The sequence below is a fragment of the Argopecten irradians genome, chromosome 3 (genome assembly GCF_041381155.1).
Source record: "Argopecten irradians isolate NY chromosome 3, Ai_NY, whole genome shotgun sequence".
In the NCBI taxonomy this organism is placed as follows: Eukaryota; Metazoa; Mollusca; class Bivalvia; order Pectinida; family Pectinidae; genus Argopecten; species Argopecten irradians.
This window is the reverse complement of record NC_091136.1, coordinates 37,574,041-37,580,237: the sequence shown is the minus strand read 5'-3', so window position 1 is coordinate 37,580,237 and position 6,197 is coordinate 37,574,041. Positions and strand designations below refer to the sequence as shown.

At 32.3% G+C, this 6,197-nt stretch overlaps 1 non-coding gene across 1 annotated transcript; it reads left to right on the top strand.

Moving 5' to 3' along the window:
* Window positions 1–632: 632 nt before the first annotated feature.
* Window positions 633–706, top strand: Trnat-agu (transfer RNA threonine (anticodon AGU)). The gene has a single exon. It is a non-coding gene; the product is annotated as a tRNA-Thr (tRNA).
* Window positions 707–6,197: the final 5,491 nt, after the last annotated feature.

The following is a 6,197-nucleotide window of genomic DNA, read 5'->3' as shown; positions in this document are numbered from 1 at the left end:
AGACTGGCGCTCTAACCAACTAAGAATAAGAAATCTATATACATGTAAATGTATAAAAAGGTATATACAGTTGGTTGTTGAATAGGAATAAGTGTACATTCCTTACCGCATAAAGTATAACACGGTTATATCGAACCTCTGGGGACCAATAGAACCACTTCGTTATAAACATAGTTCGTTATACATATATTACACAATCTCATATGAAACAGGGAATGAAAATTGCTAAGTTATAGCCATGCATTCACTTAAATGTAAACGTGATTGTTATGAACGTTTTTTTTTATGAATTTGTGCTCAAATGAAATGCATTTTATTAGATTCATTTTCATACTCTCATCCCAGGTAGAGCCCCACAGTTAAACGGCAGCTGCGGCTACATTTCCGATAAAAAAAAAAATAAAAAAAATAAAAAAAATAAAACACAATAACATAAGAAGATCTATATCTATAGGTCTAAGATGAGTTTACAACCGGTAGTACACCAAACAAATGCAAGATTCCCTGTGTAATGTAATAATGAATCTACTAACAAGCAGGACGACGGCGGGAAATATAAGACAACCCGCGAATATTATTAGAATTTAATTGCAGTGTAAATATAATAATGAACATGTTGTATTTATCCCATCGGCTCCATAGCTCAGTTGGTTAGAGCGCCAGTCTAGTAAACTGGAGGTCGAGGGTTCGACTCCCTCTGGAGCCTTTTTCTTAATTCTTTTATAGAATATGATGGAAACAGCAGATTAATGATATAAAGTCTTCTTCTTATCTGTATATATTTCAATAACATCGTTTTATTCAAGGAAATGGTATTTTATTAGTCTCGCACATTGTTATCAACACATATTTTAAATTTTTCCTTACATTATTTTGGCTCTTAATGTTGACGGGCAATCAAATGTATTTTATATTTATTTGATAATGGTTGAGTATAGTGTAATGTAATACCCCAAAATCAAAAGCTGAAGTGTAAACAACTGGCGAGAGTGGTACAGTTAGGGGATCCTGTAGCATAATTTTACTTCGTGTTATAGACAAAATAAGTTTCAATATGGTGATTACAAGTTATTTCGTTTTAGCTTTCTATAACCACAACGAATAGCCAATAATGAATAACTGTGGGTGACTAAAATTATTCCAAAAAAATCCAAAATGAAAATTATGAGAAAACCCGAGAAAAATTTTGGTTCATAGAATAGAAAAAAGATGATTTTTAGTTACTGTTACAACCAGAAATAATAGGTTTATTTCACCATAGGTTTGTTTATCTTGCAACAATCCACAAAAATACTTACCATGCGTTGACTTCATTCTTTACCAGATATCCGCAATCAAAACAGCTGACAAATCCATAACCGCGAATTCGTAGCTTTCCAACAGGTTTCTCCATTAAGACATCACTTGAACATTCTCGCTTGACCAAACAGTTTCGCCCTGATAAGCAGTAGGGAGCAGAACCAAGTTAGCGAACATTCACTTATTTACAAAAAAAAAAAATCCAACATTTTACAACATATTACAGTGAGGAAATAAATTAACTTGAAAATGTTCCTCCTTGGTAATGCTTTTCAATGGAGAGTTAAAAAGAGTTTTCTTGTCAAGTCGAGGAATATTCGTGAAATTGGGAGTTATGGGTTGTTTGGTGTTTGACTGGAAATTAAGCGAGTGATCCGGGGCCACTTGACAACCTGAGACTACCGAAACAAAAAGGGTCAAGAGGATGACACTAATAATGATTTTTACACTGCAAAGTCACGCATACAAAATGTATATTATCCCCATTTTACCTAACGACCTGCTATTATTTCTTTGATGGAATTTAACAAAAAACCTTCTGATCTGCTCTGTTCTGCTTAAGCATGTAAAGGGCAATAGTTTCAGTTGAAAAACATTACATTCAATAATAATTTTAACAAGAAAGTGTGATCAAAAATCATATTCATTGATAAATATATTCTAAACAAAGCTGTGTGAAATACGTTTTGTAATTAAGAAAATGTTAGCGGTCGAATTAGGGTTGGCATTTCCAAAACAATGGAGTGGTCAAAGATTGTGTTAAATTGTCACATTATCAGGTAGTTACATGTATCTCATTTTAAGACAAAATGTAAATATAAACAAACATTACTGAACATTCTCGATTTCCAGAGATTGTAGATGATCGTAACAACTGGAAATTGAAGATGACCAACGAGGGGATCCATACGTTATTTGCTATTTTTACATATAAGATAACGAGAAAATGAAAATAGTTCCCGCCGTTTACATGAATGTAAAAGATTGCAGATATAAATGTCGTAAGATCCAAGAATCTGTTAAAGAGTTGTCTCTCTTTATTTGAGATGAACTCCTCATCTAACAAAAATACCTCCCTTCTCACCTAGCAATTGTACCAGCACAAGGTCGAGTCCAATCAATTGCTAGTTTTTTCCCAAATGATACAGTTTATGTGTCAATTTTTAGCCAATGCTTTGTGAAGTTTGGTGTTTATGGTGTGACTTGACATTAAAACATATTCGTTTGGTTGGTTGACTGATTTGGTTAACAAGCTAATGTCACTTTTTAAGAGGAAAATCTCCCACATATGCTACGCGCTGTATGTGAATGTCTGTATGTTGCGGGAAAATGAAGTGTTATAGTGCTACCTTAATGAAGTAAATATGCCGTCAAAGACACCAAACAACTTACCTTACCTGGTCACATTATACTAAAAACGGGTTTGGAGACTATTTCTAGTCACATTTCAAGTCATCGCCATTTAGTCAAATCTTCATGAAATGTCTTGCTTATGTTTCCTTGCTTCTATTGATGCTATCAATGCTGGATGATAAATATAACAGTAGCCAATAGTCAAAACATGGATCCTTTAGATCTAGTTTCTACATTGCTTTTCAAGGAATGATGGGGAAAAGTTTTTTTTCCATTTATCACTGTCCAGTAAACAAAATATCGGGCTCCGATTTCTCGAAACAAAAGTACAGACTTCAGTCAAAACTTAAGTTTTTCTCCTTATGTAACTATGTTGATAAAATTGAATGAAGTCAAATTTTGACTTAAGTTTGTTTCGAGAAATCGGGGCCTGAAGTTATATACTGAATATTGCAGAGTGTAATTTCCAGTATTCCTCGCAAAATATCGAAAACTGAATTATAATGCAAGGTGAAAAGTTTATTTAAAATTTATTAAAATCTGTGCATATTAGGAATAATAAGAAAAAATATATAGACGTTTTTCCTTCACTTTAATACAACAAGTGGTTTTTACCTTGTAACTTATATCTTATTATGATTTTTTCTGATTGTCTTAACCACTCTACATATTAGATGGACTCTGAAATTCGACATTATGGAGTTTTGAGGCTGTATAAGGTAAACGTAAGAATATATTAATATTGCCTGAAGTTCAAAGTTCTCAATGATATTAATGACTCAAACTGTAAATAATTTGTTACCGTATCAATATACTATATTATAATTATATTTTTCACGTCGTTTTTTGGATAAAGTTGTCATATGTGTTTCCATATATAAATGCAAATTGACCAGCCGTCTGAAAATATAAAACATGTGGAAACGATAAATGATCCAACCTTAGTAATGATTATGCGTATGTACTATGTAAAGATGAAAAACTAAAACAAATTTATGTTAATATACTTGAAAGTTATTGCATAATTACTTATGTATTGTTTTTTACAATCGACTTACTACTGATTCCATACTTTGAAGATAACTTTGACTCTTACAAAAATAAATAACTATCATAGATATTTGATTCCAGTCGATGCATGGTTTTATTCACCACGAATATTAATGACCCAGAATTTCGTCCCGGTTAATATTTTTCAGGTTAAAAAACAAAGTAATGATCTCCTCAGGATTTTGTTTGCATTGTGTTACAATTGCCTACATTGTTTACATAAATTAGAGTTTTGGTACAATATTGGATACTGTAACTATTGACTTTAATGAAACTATTGAGTATATAAATGTCATTGTAACATAACTATATTGACACTATTGCGTATATTGACTTAATTGTAACTTGACTATAATGAAACTGTTGAGTATATTGATTCCCATAGTAACTTGACTATAATGAAACGGTTGAGTATATTGATTCCCATAGCAACTTGACTATAATGAAACTGCTGAGTATATTGATTCCCATTGCAACTTGACTATAATGAAACTGTAGAGTATATTGATTCCCATTGCAACTTGACTATAATGAAACTGTTGAGTATATTGATTTAAATGTTACATTTGTATTTGACTGTAATGAAATTGTTGAGTATATGTATTTCATTGTAACTTGACTATAATGAAACTGTGAATTCTATTGATTTTACTATACCTAACTATAATGAAACTGTTAATCATGTTGATTTCACTGTAACTTGACTATAATGAAACTGTTGAGTATATTGATTTAATTGTCACATTTGTACTTGACTCTAATAAAATTGTTATGTATATTACATTTTGTTATTTCATTTTACCTAACTACGATGAAATTGGTATGTATATTTATTAAAATTGTTGTAGTTATGTCATTGAGTGTCTTAATTTTGTGTTCATTTCATGTATAATTCACTGCAATAAAGAGCCTCTATCTTCCACACTTTCATAAATAAAATAATAAAGACAATTTTGGTGAGAGCGGTAGTGTTCTAGTTATTATTTTTAGTTTGATGTTGACAAAAATTGAAAGATAAAAATCAATCCGAATGAATAGTAATTCCAAAAAATGATGCAATAGATGTCTTATCCAGGTTATCTTTAGTGTTAAAAATGCATCCTACGTCACCTCATGGGCCCTTTTCTTTTCATGTATGGAAAGCAAGTAATTTTTTCCTGTTTTGTGATCTTTAAAATACCGGAAAATTTTCAAAATAATAGTGTTGGTGATTTGTTCTTAAACTCTGAGAGATATTTAGCAACACTTCGTTTAAAAAAATAGTTTCTGACCTATGCTTTATTCTAATCATGTTGATACATGATTTATGTTTGTTCTGTTTATAATGGATATAGTACCGAGATGATGGTATACCGGATTACTGACGATATGGAGACTGATTCTAGCACCGACTTTGTATAGTACACAGCTGTCTACACCATACATTACACAGCAACCCACAGCAATACATAACACCCAGTAACTGTGGAAGGCATGTAACCACTATTACATTATACCACAATTAGGAGCGATAACCTGGGGAACTGATGAATATGTTAATGAGACGCTAATCAATGAATAACTGGTTATTAATCATCAATTAACACGTGATCTGCAGGACAAACACAAAATATAAACCCATCATACCGTTAACGACAATATGTCGGGCACCAAACGCATTGTCAGTTTGACTGCAGTAATTATAGCTTTGCAGAAATATCATTTGAACATCTACTGCTCTGTTATACCTTATACCAATTGTTGATTTCCTTTCAAAAATAGATAATTCATGCAATCATAAAGGTCTTGTTTACTCGAATGACACATTAGTAATATTTTGTGATGGTTCAAGGAGACGGGTTAAGCTGTTCAGGTTCTCGTTGTCAAAGTAATAAATGTCGCCATAAGTTACCTTCACCTTTCGTTTGATCGGGATAACTACATGGTGTGGCGTAGGTTATACAATATTACATGTACACAAGTACCTACCTATGTACACCTTACACTATCAGAAAGCACTGTGAGCTTTACACTATGGATATAAAATCTCATAAGACATGAAAATGTGCTTCATGATATATGTTATTTTGTTTGTTTATATAGTAAATATAACACTTTAGATGTTAATATTTAATAAAAGCTGCAATAAGAAAGATGGATGTATCACTAATCAATAAAATCAATGACATTGACACGTCAAACTGGTCGTAGGAAGGTAGGCGGGGTCACGTGGCCTTGTCCTACCTTTGAATGGAGTCGGTGAAGGGTGCTATTGATCCTAGTAATCACTATCCATTATTTCCTACGTTGTGTATGAGCCAACAAAACACAGTTCCATTCCTTTCATCTTTGCTTATTCATAGTTAGGATACGACTCGTAAAATTCGGTCAATAAAGTGTAAAATATGTAGTAACGGCAAATCTTAGATAAAGCTGATCGGCTGCGTAAAATGTAATACTGGCTTTCTATATAGTGATCTCAGGACTGCTGCACTGATCAATGAGGCTCACTAATA